Raw genomic sequence first — 16004 nt, forward strand, 5'->3', positions numbered from 1 at the left:
CAAGTGCAATGCTACATCACTAGGATGAAACATAAAATAGTTAACAACTCTACCTAATATAGTAAGGGGAGACACATTTTCATAATGATTGAGTGTAGTTGATAATGACAACGCTGCATCGTCATGTGAGGATGATGTAACACCGCAGGTAGCTGGGTTGGATGGTTATACAATAAAATGAAAACATATGCCAAAAATAATGACATTTCATAAATCATTACGATATTCACAATGATATCACAAGCTTACTTGTCATTGCATGTGGAGCAATATTTTCATCTCCTATAAGCATATCTCTTTTCTTTTGATAAGAAGCCCGCCTCTTTGCGTTTATCTGCTCTCTTTGTTCGTCCGTCAATTTTTTCTTGAGCCCAAATGGAGGTATCTGCCTTGTTTCATTGGTGTTATTCAAGACAGCTTCTTGTGTCATATTAGTTGGGTTAGCTATTTGAACAAAGGAAACAATCAATCTCTACTAAAAAGACAGTACCCATGTACAATGTCTGTCTTGGTTGTTTAATATTTTCCATGTCACATCCTGGTGTTCTACGAAAATTAACGCATGTGGTACAATCATAGTGATGAAACATAGATTTTTATCGTCCATCAACAAACTACATAAGAGAATCCATAGACTGTTTTTGAAAAGTGTACCTCCTATCACCTGGCAAGGTTGATGAACATTCGTGATATCATTAAAGAGCCCTGTGACATGAGAGTCAGCATTCCAGAATAAGGCAACACATTTTCATACTAAAAAGAATGACCAAAACATATCACAATCTTACTTGTCGTTGTTTGGTGAGTTGTCTTCTCGTCTGGGTTAAGCATATCTTTTTTCTTCCGATAAGAAGCCCGCCTCTTTGCGTTTATATGTTCCCTTTGTTCTTCAGTCAAGGTGTTTTTGCGGACAATTGGAGGTATTTGTCTTGTTTCTTTGCTATTGTTCAAGACAGCTCCTCCTGTCATGTTAGTTGGTGTGTCATATTAGTTGGGTTAGCTATTTGAACAAAGGAAACAATTCATTTTACTAAAAAGACAGTACCCATGTAAAATGCTTTATCATTAGGGTGAAACTTAAAATAGATGAGAAGGCTACCTGAAATCGTGAGGGGATCCACGTTTTCATCGCTATTAAGGGTACATGATAATGACAACGATGCATCATAACAAGCTTGCATGTTTGAGGTTACAAGCTTACTTTTTCTGTCACTCAACATTTCATTGCGTCCAATTGGTGGTGTCTGCCTTGGTTGTTTAATACTTTCCATGTCACCTCCTGGTGTCATACAAAAATTAACGCATGTGGTACTATCATAAAGATGAAACACCAATTTTCATACGAAAAGTGTACCTCCTATCACATGGCAAGGTTGATGAACATTCGTGATATCATTAAAGAGCCCTGTGACATGAGAGTCAGCATTTCAGAATAAGGCAGCACATTTTCATACTAAAAAGAATGACCAAAACATATCACAATCTTACTTGACGTCGTTTGGTGTGTTGTCTTCTCGTCTGGGTTAAGCATATCTTTTTTCTTCCAATAAGAAGCCCGCCTCTTTGCGTTTATATGTTCCCTTTGTTCGTCAGTAGGAGCCTTTTTGCGGCCAATAGCCAGTATTTGTGTTGTTTCTTTGCTATTATCCAATATGTATCCTCCTGTCAAGTTAGTTGTGGTGGATATTTCAGCAAGAGATACTCCATCATCCTCGAAAACATATTATGCAAGAACTATGCTAACGATTATAGATGTATATTGTTTTTTAGTAAATCATTATATTTGACATCTTTAAATTTTCTAGCTTCGGATGAGACATGTAGCATAATATTTTTGAAGAGCTTAACTTCATAACGTAGCATATACCTGCAGCTACATCTGAAACTATGACATCTTCAGTAGCCTTGCTTTTTGAATTCCCCACACCTACAATGAATGGTCAGCCCTATCAGATCCATCATAAATGAACATCTGAACTTTATAGCGAAACAAATACCTGGTCCAGTAGAGTATTCATTGTCATCATTGTCATATACGGCTATGCCATTTGCGTTGTATTCATCAACATTTGCCACATCTATATTAATTTGATCAGCATCGTCATCATCAGCATGCATGCCTTGATCTATAAAATCACCTGTTCCATTTTGGCAGTATAAGAAGCTTCCAACTGACAATTTAGGAGTAGAGATACTAACATATATGTAGCAAGTTGTTAGAGAAATCATACCATTATATTTTTGTTATTCGTAGTTTAATGTTGTTCACTATTAATACTCATGATTTCCTGTTATATGTTGTTCACTATTAATATTCATAGTTTAATGTTGTTCACTTTTAATGTTGTTCACTATTATACGATAGTTGTAGGCAGTGAATAAATAACTCCAAAATTAGCTCGGATGAGACCCCAAAGGCTCCAGGGAGATTGTCCACCACATCTACATTCTGGGATTCCTCTCATAATATTTTTCGACTGGTTCGCATAAGGCCATAGGCCCTTTCCTCGTCATATGACTACTGGTATGTTACTTTGAACATTATCTATCGAAAGGATTGACTTGGCTTTGGTCTAATAGGCATGTAGGTTAACTTCATAGCGTACCATACCTACAATGAATGGGCAGCTAAATCAGATCATGCATATTTCCGACGATAGCTCAACATGATTACAGAAACTGCTTTTGCTGTGGAATTAAACCAGTGTCATCTCATTAGAAGTAATATATGACTACTGATATGTTAATTTGAACATTATCTATCGAAAGGATTGAATTGGCTTTGTTCTAATAGGCAATTGACAAAGGGACTTCATGTCTGTGATGGATTCCTCCTTCACAGACGAGGCTCGTACTGGCCAACCTGACAAAAATACTAGCCAATTTGGTTAACTTACTTGACGTCGTTTGGTGTGTTGTCTTCTCGTCTGGGTTAAGCATATCTTTTTTCTTCCGATAAGAAGCCCGCCTCTTTGCGTTTATATGTTCCCTTTGTTCGTCAGTAGGAGCCTTTTTGCGGCCAATAGCCGGTATTTGTGTTGTTTCTTTGCTATTATCCAATATGTATCCTCCTGTCAAGTTAGTTGTGGTGGATATTTCAGCAAGAGATACTCCATCATCCTCGAAAACATATTATGCAAGAACTATGCTAACGATTATAGATGTATATTGTTTTTTAGTAAATCATTATATTTGACATCTTTAAATTTTCTAGCTTCGGATGAGACATGTAGCATAATATTTTCGAAGAGCTTAACTTCATAACGTAGCATATACCTGCAGCTACATCTGAAACTATGACATCTTCAGTAGCCTTGCTTTTTGAATTCCCCACACCTACAATGAATGGTCAGCCCTATCAGATCCATCATAAATGAACATCTGAACTTTATAGCGAAACAAATACCTGGTCCAGTAGAGTATTCATTGTCATCATTGTCATATACGGCTATGCCATTTGCGTTGTATTCATCAACATTTGCCACATCTATATTAATTTGATCAGCATTGTCATCATCAGCATGCATGCCTTGATCTATAAAATCACCTGTTCCATTTTGGCAGTATAAGAAGCTTCCAACTGACAATTTAGGAGTAGAGATACTAACATATATGTAGCAAGTTGTTAGAGAAATCATACCATTATATTTTTGTTATTCGTAGTTTAATGTTGTTCACTATTAATACTCATGATTTCATGTTATATGTTGTTCACTATTAATATTCATAGTTTAATGTTGTTCACTTTTAATGTTGTTCACTATTATATGATAGTTGTAGGCAGCGAATAAATAACTCCAAAATTAGCTCGGATGAGACCACAAAGGCTCCAGGGAGATTGTCCACCACATCTACATTCTGGGATTCCTCTCATAATATTTTTCGACTGGTTTGCATAAGGCCATAGGCCCATTCCTCGTCATATGACTACTGGTATGTTACTTTGAACATTATCTATCGAAAGGATTGACTTGGCTTTGGTCTAATAGGCATGTAGGTTAACTTCATAGCGTACCATACCTACAATGAATGGGCAGCTAAATCAAATCATGTATATTTCCGACGATAGCTCAACATGATTACAGAAATTGCTTTTGCTGTGGAATTAAACCAGTGTCATCTCATTAGAAGTAATATATGACTACTGGTATGTTACTTTGAACATTATCTATCGGAAGGATTGAATTGGCTTTGTTCTAATAGGCAATTGACAAAGGGACTTGATGTCTGTGATGGATTCCTCCTTCGCAGACGAGGCTCGTACTGGCCAACCTGACAAAAATACTGGCCACTTTCTGAAAGTTTTCAGATATATGAATCTGCAAGTAAAAAATAAAATGCTACTTTGCAAGGAAGCCGTAGACCAGGTTATTGTCTGTGCGACTGGAGCACCATTGCATCACAATTTGAAATATGGGATGACTTAAGTACCCGTGCTTGCAGGTTTATGATATTGGTAAATCATATGCCAGTGGAAAGATTAATGAATTAGATGATGCTTTGGAACGTGATGCCTATTCGGAAGATGAACTGATAAGATGCAAGGTAAAACTATTTGGTAGTTCAAAAATATGTGGTTGTAAGGGATAAATTATTTAAACTGAATAAGTTCCATGAGGTTCTGAATAGTGGTATATTCTACATATTTAACTTGTAGGGAAGGATTAAAATGTGGATAGTTGATTGAAATGAATACACCTACAGGTACAATTCATTTTGAAGAGCTTATAACTACATAGCGTAGAATATACCTGTAGAGACATCTGAAACGTTGTCACCTTCAATAGCCTTGCTTTTTGAATTCCCCATACCTACAATGAATGCATGCTTAAGAGCGGTAAACTTTCTCCTTGTTGTTTTTTCGATGAAATGTTTTTTGGAAACATACCTGCAATATCTACAATTCTACATGCAGTAAAGCAGAACAAAGCTATGTTGGAAAGTAGTCACATCTCACTAAAACTACTATGCTGGTTCACATCCTGACTTCGTTTCCACTGAAAGTTTAAGACATTGGTAACCCGCATTTTCTGTTATCATAATAAGTTCTTGCACTAAAATGCTATTATTAAGTTCAGGTTGATCCTGACGAGGTCAATGCTTTGTCACAACTCATGACATGGAAAACGGTAGTGGACAATATTCCGTATGGAGGAGCTAAAGGTGGCATAGGATGCAGTCTTGGAGACCTGAGCATATCGGAGCTCGAGCGGCTTACCCGAGTTTTCACCCAGAAAATTCATGACTTAATTGGCATCCACACCGATGTTCCAGCTCCCGATATGGGCACCAACGCATAGGTTATTTATTCTCCTTTGTATATAGTATAGTTTTTTTCAGAATTTGGTGAGAAAAATCAAGCTGTCTTCTGATCTGGCTTCTTTTGCTTGTTGTGGATGCAGACAATGGCATGGATTCTGGATGAGTACTCAAATTTCCATGGTTACTCACCTGCTGTGGTGACAGGAAAGCCTGTGGTAATTATCCATCCTGCAACTCTACCATGTAATGTGCAATGGAAATGTTGTTTCCATATGAAATGTGGAAGATGCAGGATTTGATTGTCCGGAGAAATCTGGTTTCTAGTTATCCCTCATGGCATGTTCCTGAACTTTTTGCTCAACACAGGACCTTGGAGGATCACTGGGAAGAGATGCAGCTACTGGAAGGGGAGTTTTGTTTGCAACTGAAGCCCTACTTGCAGAGCATGGCAAAGGCATTGCAGGCCAGCGTTTTGTAATCCAGGTAATTAAATAATGTGTAGGCTAATGAGTTAATCTCTTTGAATTTAAAATGATGAAAAGTAATTGAACTGAGGATTCAGTGTGGTGTGAGTCATGAAGCCTCAGCCTTGCTTTTTGAATTCCCCATACCTACAATGAATGCATGCTTAAGAGCGGTAAACTTTCTCCTTGTTGTTTTTTTGATGAAATGTTTTTTGGAAACATATCTGCTATTAATAAAGGAAGTCGTCATTTGTTGTATGCAGAGTAAAGTTTGAAGAGACGAACAAATTTCCAGATGCACCCGCGCTCGTGAAACGTCCATATGTACTGTATGGCAGATTTGAGGCATATATTTGTGTATGAAATTTTGTAGATCCGACACCATATGTAGATCCGGCTCAGATGTATCCGGACAAAAGGGCGTACGTAGGTCTGTACAAATACCTAGATTAGTTAGAGAAAACAGAAGATATACCTAGTTTAAGTACGGCTGCTGTTTACGGCGGCGGTTGACCGGTGGTGCTGGACGGAGGCGATTGACGACTTCGGCGATTCACGAAGGAGGCGGTTGAGGACGGCGTTGGTTAACTTTGTTGTCGCGGCGCACGCCCCAGCTCGCCTGGAAGGCGGCCTCCAGCACTGCGCGGTCGGAAACGCCGGCGCGGCAGAGGCGGCAGAAGCAGGACGCCGACGCGACTATCGCGGGCGGGAGCCGGTGCAGTGCCGCCTGCAAGAGATCATCGAGCGTGGCGGTGCTGGGAGGTCGAGGGAAGAGAGGAGGAAGGCAGTAGGAGGTCGAGGAGCGCGGCGGCGGCGGCGGCACAGGAACCCTAACCCTGCGCGGGCTGAGGACTGGCGTTTGTTTTGTGCAAAGAGTTTTGTTTTGCGGGAGGAGATGGAAACATAAACCGGTGGCTGGTCAAATTAACCGGTGAGAAAGTACAGACGAAAAATAACCATCCTTTGGTGGAAGGAGAAAAAAAATGGTGGGAAGAGAGAAGAAAAATAACCAGGTATAGGTGGACGAAAATTAACCAGGTATAGGTGGACGAAAATTAACCGTGACGAAAATTAATCGTGAGATCCGGCTACCAACTGCCCCTTTATTAGTAGAGATTGGTGGTTTAGGGCTTTTTGAGACACAACTTTGCCACGTGCAACTCAAACCTATACCACGTAGTTCTTCCCCTAGATCGGATTTCTGCGGAGCTCGGGCGGAGCCTTGCAGGAGTAGATCATTGATAACCCACAAGTATAGGGGATCGCAACAGTTTTCGAGGGTAGAGTATTCAACCCAAATTTATTGATTCAACACAAGGGGAAGCCAAAGAATATTTTCAAGTATTAGCAGTTGAGTTATCAATTCAACCACACCTGAAAGATTTAGTATCTGCAGCAAAGTATGAGTAGCAGAGTAGTGTGGTAGCAACAATAGCAACAGTAACCAGTAGCAGCGAAGTAACAACAGTAGCAGCAGAGTAACAGTAGCAGCAGTGACAGCAGTAGCGGCAGAGTAACAGTAGCAGCAAAGTAACGTAGCAAGGACCAGTAGGAAAAACTCATAAGCATTGGATCGGTGATGGATGCTTATGCCGGATGTTATTCATCATGCAACAATTATAACACGGAGTGATATGTAACTAGCTCTAGTTCGTCAATGTAATGTAGGCATGTATTCGTATGTAGTCATATGTGATTAGGGAAAAGAACTTGCATGACATCTACTGTCCATCCCTCCCGTGGCAGCGGGGTCCTAAATGAAACTACGGGATATTAAGGTTCTCCTTTTAATAGAGAACCGAACCAACGCATTAACACTTAGTGAATACATGAACTCCTCATACTATGGTCATCTCCGTGAGTGGTTCCAGCTATTGTCACTCCGGGGTTGCCGGGTCATAACACATAGTAGGTGACTACAACTTGCAAGATAGGATCAAGAACACACATATATTGGCGACAACATAATAGGTTCAGATCTGAAATCATGGCACTCGGGCCCTAGTGACAAGCATTAAGCATGGCAAAGTAGTAGCAACATCAATCTCAGAACATAGTGGATACTAGGGATCAATCCCCGTCAAAACTAACTCGATTACATGATAGATCTCATCCAACCCATCACCGTCCAGCAAGCCTACGATGAGATTACTCACGAACGGTGAAGAGCATCATGGAATTGGCGATGAAGGAAGGTTGGTGATGACGATGGCGACGATCTCCCCTCTCCGGAGCCCAGAACGGACTCCAGATGTGCCCTCCGGAGGAAGAACAGGAGGTGGCGACGCCTCCGTATCGTAAAACGCGATGAACTCTTCTCCTTGATTTTTTTTCCGGACGAAAGGGACTAAATAGAGCTGGATTTGGAGGCAGTGGAGCAACATGGGCCCCACAAGCCTGCCAGGCGGGCCAGGGGGGCCCGCGCCTGGTGGGCTTGTGGGCTCCACGCTCCACTTCCTCGGTTGATTCTTGCGCCAGTATTTTTCATATATTCCACAAAAAATCCCCGTAAGTTTCCAGGTCATTCCGAGAAATTTTATTTCTGCGCAAAACAATACGATGGCAATTCTGCTGAAAACAACGTTAGTCCGGGTTAGTTCCATTCAAATCATGCAAATTAGAGTCCAAAACAAGGGCAAAAGAGTTTGGAAAAGTAGATACGACGTAGACGTATCAACTCCCCCAAGCTTAAAACCTTGCTTGTCCTCAAGCAATTCAGTTGACAAACTGAAAGAGACAAAAGAAAAACTTTTACGAACTCTGTTTGATCTTGTTGTTGCAACTATGTATAACTCATTTCCAGAATTTCAGCAAGATCACAAGCTAACCACATAAGCAAATGACATCTAGGTCTCACGGTAAACTTATATCAATGGCATAATCAACTAGCGAGCAATAATAATAAGTTTCAAAAGTCAACACTTCAATCAAAACAATCATGAAGCAGTACGAACAGATGGTATCTCGCTAGCTCTTTCTGAAACCACAAAACATAAATGCAAAGCACCTTCAAAGACCAAGGGCTGACTAACATTTAGTGAAAAGAAAAGCATAAAAATGATAGAGGTGCTCTCTAATTGGTGCTTTATAAGAAGAGGATGACTCAATAGGAACATAAATAGACAGGCCCTCCGTAGAGGGAACCATTGATTTGCAGAGGTGCCAGAGCTCAAGCTTTGAAAACAGAGATAATAATTTTAGGTGGCATGCTTTCATTGTCAACGCAATGACTAAGAGTTTTCACCATCTTCCATGCTACACATGCTATAGACGGTTCCCAAACAGAAAAGTAAAGTTTTGACTCCCCCACCACCGATCAATCACACTCCACGACTAGCCGAATACTCGGGTGCCGTCCATACCAACATCAATCCATGGGGGTTTTGTTTGCAATTATCTTTTCGATTTGAGCATGGTACTGGGCATTCCAATTACCGGCCCCTTTCTCGTGAGTGATAATGAATAAAGACATATCGAGGATAACACGCCTAGCATGGAAGATACTGATAGCCCCCTGTCACCACATGAGCGGTTCAGGCATGCAAAACATATTATTTCTTGAAGGTTTAGAGAGTGGCACATGCAAATTTACTTGGAACGGCAGGTAGATACCGCATATAGGTAGGTATGGTGGACTCATATGGAACAACTTTTGGTTTATGGAAGTGGATGCATAAGAAGTATTCCCGCTTAGTACAAGTGAAGGCTAGCAAAAGACTGGGAAGCGACCAACTAGAGAGCGACAGCAGTCATCAAAATGCATTGAGATTAACCAACATTGAGTGCAAGTATGAGTAGGACATAAATCACCATGAACATGAATGCCATAGAGGCTATGTTGATTTTTTTTCAACTACATGCGTAAACATGCGCCAAGTCAAGCCACTTGAATCATTCAAAGGAGGATACCATGCTATCATACTACATCATAGTCATCTCAAAATTCATGTTGGCATCCAAGACAAACCATTATAAGTTCCTAGATAATTAAGCATGGCATCAGAAACTATGATCTCTAAGTTTTCATTGCAAACATGTTTCTCTCACAACAAAGCTGAATCAGGAACGATGAGCTAGTCATATTTACAAAAAAAATAGATCGATTTCATACCAGCTTTTCCAGGCTCAGTCACTTCATCATATATCGTCATTATTGCCTTTCACTTGCACGACCGAACGATGTGAACAATAATAAGAGTGCTCGTGCATTGGACTAAGCTGGAATTCCCCCAAGCTTAGTCTTTTGGCCTAAGTTGGTCTACTCCCAAGGTGGAAAGTAACCGTCTCCGGGGTACTCCGGAGTGGACTGAGGGTGCCACTGCTGTGTGAGCTCCTCTGGCTCCCACTGATAAACTGGCGTCTGGTACTCGACTGGTAGTTCGGGCACGGGAACCTGTGGTTGGGCTATGCCCCAATATGCGTAGATGTCCGAGGGAATAATAATGTACCTGCCTGTATGAAGATTGAACAAAGAAGGAGCAGGCAAAGTAATAATCTCACGAGGACCCTGACTAAATACCAGGTTATAAATGATCCTTCTATTTATATCTCTATCAAGAAAGTCATGGCGAACCATGCTATCATAATCTAGATACCTCTCGGGAAGAAGAATCTCTTCTTCCTCGTCCAGTCTAATAGGTATCTCAAAATGTCTGGCAAGACGGGTAGCACAGATACCTCCATAGACAACGCCTTTAGAACGGTTCATGTTCAACCGTTGAGCTACTATAGCGCCCAAGCTATAAGTTTTATCATTATAAAGGGCTTCGCGCAAAACCGCAAGATCTGAGGAGCTAAGGGCCCTAGCTTTCCCACGGCCAATCAAACATTTTCCCACGAATAATGAGAAGTACCGAAGCACGGGAAAATGTATGCTAGCAGCTCTAGCGCAAGACACTCCTCTCTCCTCTACTAAAACAATAGTATCTATGAAATCCTCCAAGTCCCATGGACAAGGTTCATGAATATCCCCAACATAAGGTAATTTGCAAACATTGCAAAAATCCTGAAGTGACATGCACTAGGGGATATCATATAATTTGAACTCAACCATAGGAGGATTCTTCCTTGGATAGAAATTAAAGCTTTGCACGAAAATATTAGTGAGGAGGAGGTATTGCGGACACTTATCTTCAACGAAGGCGGTAAGGCCTCCGTGCTCCACCAAGTAGTAAAAGTCCTGATAAAGTCCGGCGGCGCGTAAGAACACATCGCTTGGCCACTCGCACGCTCGAACTTCTGCAACTCGGGGGACCGGATACTTGGTTTTCTTCTTCTCACTTTCATCATCCTTGGGGTCTGATGTCAGCTATGCTAATGCACAAAAGTCCTTCCAATGGCGCCAGAAACAGGTGTGTCGATGGCACCAGGAATCCTTCAGCTGCGGCTACACCTTAAGGGACTTCCTAGGCAAGTATGCAAAGGATTTCCCCCGTGGCCTTGGAGCCTTGCGTTGGTGTTCCCTTGAAGTGGAAAGGGTGATGTAGCACAGTGACGGTAAGTACTTCCCTCAGTTTGAGAACCAAGGTATCAATCCGGTGGAGGAGTATCTCAAGATCCTGCACAAACACAAAAGCTTGCTCCCAACACTATGAAGGGGTTGTCAATCCCTTATAGATTGTTTGCCAAGTGAGAACTGAAAGCAACAAAGTAACAAAGAAAAGTAAAAGCGGAGGTGTAAACGATGGATGTGAATAGACCCGGGGCTGTAGTGTTTACTAGTGGCTTCTCTCATGAAAGCAAGTAGACGGTGGGTGAACAAATTACTATCGAGCAATTGATAGAACCGCACAAAGTTGTGACGATATCTATGCAATGATTATATCTATAGGCATCACGTCCAAAACAAGTAGACCGATACTGTCTGCATCTACTACTATTACTCCACATGTCGACCGCTATCCAGCATGCATCTAGTGTATTAAGTCCATAAGAACAGAGTAACGCCTTAAGCAAGATGACATGATGTAGAGGGATAATCTCAAACCAATGATAAAAACCCCATCTTTTTACCCTTGATCGCAACTACTTGATGTGTGCCTTGCTGCCCTTACTGTCACTGGGAAAGGTCACCACATGGGAGAACCCAAAACCAAGCACTTCTCCCATTGCAAGAATCATAGATCTAGTTGGCCAAACAAAACCCAAGACTCGGAGAGACTTACAAGGATATCAAATCATGCATAAAAGAGATCAGCAAAGACTCAAATATATATCATAGATAATCTGATCACAAATCCACAATTCATCGGATCTCGACAAACACACCGCCAAAGAAGATTACATCGGATATATCTCCATGAAGATCATGGAGAACTTTGTATTGAAGATCCAAGAGAGAGAAGAAGCCAACTAGCTACTAACTACGGACCCGTAGGTCTGAAGTGAACTACTCACGAGTCATTGGAGGGGCGATGATGATGATGAATAAGCCCTCCAACTCCAAAGTCCCCTCCGGCAGGGCGCCGGAAAGGGTCTCCAGATGAGATCTCGTAGAAACGGAAGCTTGCGGCGACGGAAAAGTATTTTCGATGATCCCCTGATTTTTTGCGGAATATTTGGGAATTTATAGGGAAAAGACCTAGGTCAGGGGGCGGCCAGGGAGGCCACAAGCCTGCCCACCGCCGCCTCCCCCTGGTGGCAGAGTAGGGGCTTGTGGGCTCCCTGGAGCCCACCTGGCCTGGCCCAAAGGCCCCCTGATCTTCTTCCGTTCGGGAAAAAAACATTTCGGGGTTTTTCCTTCGTTTGGACTCCGTTCCAAAATCAGATCTGAAAAGAGTCAAAAACACGGAAAAAACAGGAACTGGCACTTGGCACTGAATTAATAAGTTAGCCACAAAAAAGATATAAAAGGTACATAAAACAACCAAAGAAGACAAGATTACAGTGTGAAACCATCAAAAATTATAGATACGTTTGAGACGTATGAGGGTCACGGCTTGAAGAGCCTCTTAAGAACCTCCTCATATTTTCCTTTTTCCATCTCTGAAAATTTCTGAAATATTTAGTGTTTCTAAGGAAAAGTGAATAAGGCTCAACGAAACTCATAGCAACTACTCCGACAAGTGCCTAGAGGCCATATCACGCATCAAAACTACTTGGTACCAGCTAAAATTAGCATGCAAAGCTCAAGAACAGGGTCACCAAGGCATCAAAAATACGCAACGAATAAGGCACTAGAGCAAAAACTAATTGGACCAATGGAGGAGTCACATACCAAGGAGCAATTTCCCCCAAAACAGCTTGGTGAATGGTGCTTTGCACAAGGAGATTAAAAATCGCAGCAAGAAGAGCAAGAACACGGGTTTGAGCTGTGAAACGATGTTTTCTCGAGGTAGGAGAATCATATGGGAGCTAGAATAAGTGGAGGGGGTACACGTGGGACCCACAAGCCTGGGAGGCGCGACCAGGGGGGGTGCCCGCGCCTCCAGGGCTTGTGGCCCACTCGTGCAGCCCCCTGACTAGCTCTTCGTCTCAGAATTTTTCAAAAATTCCAGAAAAAACCAGACTTGATTTTCACGGCATTCGGAGAACTTTTATTTTCAGGGTACTTTTCTATGGGACGCTAAAAGCAGAAAAGAGGGAAAACTAAAGCTAAATCTATCATTTTTCTTCTAAGCAACCGAAGGTGAAAGCTTGGAACAGAGGTTTGTGATTCCTCGATTCATCCATCTCATGGTCATCGAAAGAAATCCGTCAATTAGGTTGATCAAGTCTCCTTGACAAACTTTTTTGAATCGCAAAAGGAAACGGAGAATTTTCGAATAGCCACTAGGTTACCTCAATGGGGATGTGCATATCCCCAACAAGCAAATCATACTTCATCTTGAAAGTAGGTATAGGGCATTCAAAGCTCCCAATAAGAATCAATAAAGTTTTTTCGATAGCATTGATGCAATGTACTCGATATTTTTTCTTCGGAAAGTGCACCGCATGCTCATTACCGTTGACATGGAAAGTGACATTACCTTTTTGCAATCAATAACAGCCCCCGCAGTGTTTAGAAAGGGTCTTCCAAGGATGACCGCCATGGCATCATCCTCAGGAATATCCAGAATAACAAAGTCTGTTAACATAGTGACGTTCGCAACCACAACAGGCACATCCTCGCAAATGCCGATAGGGAAAGCAGTTGATTTGTCGGCCATTTGCAGAGAGATTTCAGTGGGTGTCAACTTATCCAGTTCAAGTCTACGATAAAGAGAGAGAGGCATAACACTAACACCGGCTCCAAGGCCGCATAAAACAGTTCTAACATAGTTGCCTTTAATAGAGCAAGGTAAAGTGGGCACTCCGGGATCACCTAGTTTCTTAGGAGTTCCACCCTTAAAGGTATAATTAGCGAGCATGGTGGAAATCTCAACCTCAGGTATCCTCCTCTTGTTAGTCACGATATCCTTCATGTACTTAGCATACGGAGACATTTTGAGCATATCTGTCAAACGCATTTGCAGAAAGACAGGTCTAATCATTTCAACAAATCGCTCAAAATCCTCATCATCCCTTTTCTTGGATGGTTTGGAGGAAAGGGCATGGGTTTCTGAACGCATGGTTCCCTTTCTTTACCATGCTTCCTAGCAGCGAAATCGTTCTTATCGTATCTCTTATTCTTAGGATGTGGGTTATCAAGATCAACAGGTTCAATCTCCACATCCTTATCATTGCTAGGTTGAGCATCATCATGAACATCACTATCGATATTATCATTAGGCTCATGTTCATCACCAGATTGTGTTTCGGCATCAGAAACAGAGGCATCGTTTGGATTCTCAGGTGTAACAGCAACAGGGTTGCTAGCGTGGAAGTTTGTATCATCTTTATTCTTCTTCCTAGGATGACTAGGTGCATCAGTGCTAACTCCTTGAGAATCTTGTTCAATCCTCTTAGGATGACCCTCAGGATACAAAGGTTCCTAAGTCATTCTACCGCCTCTAGTGACGACTCTAACAGAATTGTCATTCAACTCATTGAGCAAGTCATTCTGAGCTTTAAGTACTTGTTCTACCTGTGTAGTAACCATAGAGGCATGTTTACTCAAGAGCTTAAGATCATTGACATTTCTGTCCACACAAGCACTTAAATGACTAAGCATACGAGCATTCTGTTCCAATTGTCTGCTAACATAATCATTGAACCTCTATTGTTTGGCAACAAAGTTATCAAATTAATCCAGGCATAAGCTAGCAGGTTTATCAAAAGGAATATCACTCTCATTGAATCTACGCAGAGAATTTACTTCTACTACCTGTATCGGGTTATCAAGACCATGGATCTCTTCGATAGGTGGTAGATTTTTGACATCTTTAGATTTAATGCCTTTCTCTTTCATAGATTTCTTGGCTTCTTGCATATCTTCAGGACTGAGGAATAGAATACCTCTTTTCTTAGGAGTTGGCTTTGGAGGTGGTTCGGGAATAGTCCAAGTGTTCTCATTGCACAAGATATTATTCAATAGGATCTCAGCTTGTTCTACGGTTCGTTCCCTAAAAACACAACCAGCACAACTATCTAGGTGGTCTCTAGAAGCACCGGCTAGTCCATTATAGAAGATATCAAGTATTTCATTCCTCTCAAGAGGGTGATCAGGCAAAGCATTCATTAGCTGGACGAGCGTCCCCCAAGCTTGTGGGAGACTCTCTTCTTCAACTTGCACAAAGTTGTATATTTCCTGCAAGGCAGCTTGCTTCTTATGGGCAGGGAAATATTTCTCAAAGAAGTAGTAGATCATATCCTAGGGGCTACGCACACAACCAGGAGCAAGAGAAGTGAACCAAGTCCTAGCATCATCCTTTAGTGAGAAAGGAAACAGCTTAAGGATATAGTAGTGGCGGATCTTTTCCTCACTCGTGAATAGGGTGGCTATATCGTGCAGTTTGGTAAGATGTGCTACAACTGTTTCAAACTCATAACCATGAAAAGGAACAGATTCGACCAGAGTGATTAACTCAGGGTCGACAGAGAATTCATAATCCTTATCGGTCATAAAGATAGGCGAAGTAGCAAACTTCGGGTCGTATTTCATCCTAGCGTTCAAAGATTTTTCTTTCCACTTGCTCAGTAAGTTCTCAACATCATAGCTATCCTTACAAGCAAGAAAGTCCTCAGCTATCTCTCCCTCCATAACATAACCCTCAGGCATATCAGGCAATTCATATCTAGGAGAGCTAGTTCTATCAGGAAAAATAGCAGGTTCTACCTCAATAATCTCAGCAGTTTCAGAAGTATCATCACATCTAGCAGCAACTCTAGCAATTTCTGCATCAAGAAATGCACCTAGTG

At 41.6% G+C, this 16004-nt stretch overlaps 1 pseudogene; it reads left to right on the forward strand.

The window, feature by feature from the left end:
- Positions 1–4232: 4232 nt before the first annotated feature.
- Positions 4233–5828, forward strand: LOC123450644 (annotated as a pseudogene).
- Positions 5829–16004: the final 10176 nt, after the last annotated feature.

The sequence above is a fragment of the Hordeum vulgare genome, chromosome 4H, assembly GCF_904849725.1.
Source record: "Hordeum vulgare subsp. vulgare chromosome 4H, MorexV3_pseudomolecules_assembly, whole genome shotgun sequence".
NCBI classification, from domain to species: Eukaryota; Viridiplantae; Streptophyta; class Magnoliopsida; order Poales; family Poaceae; genus Hordeum; species Hordeum vulgare.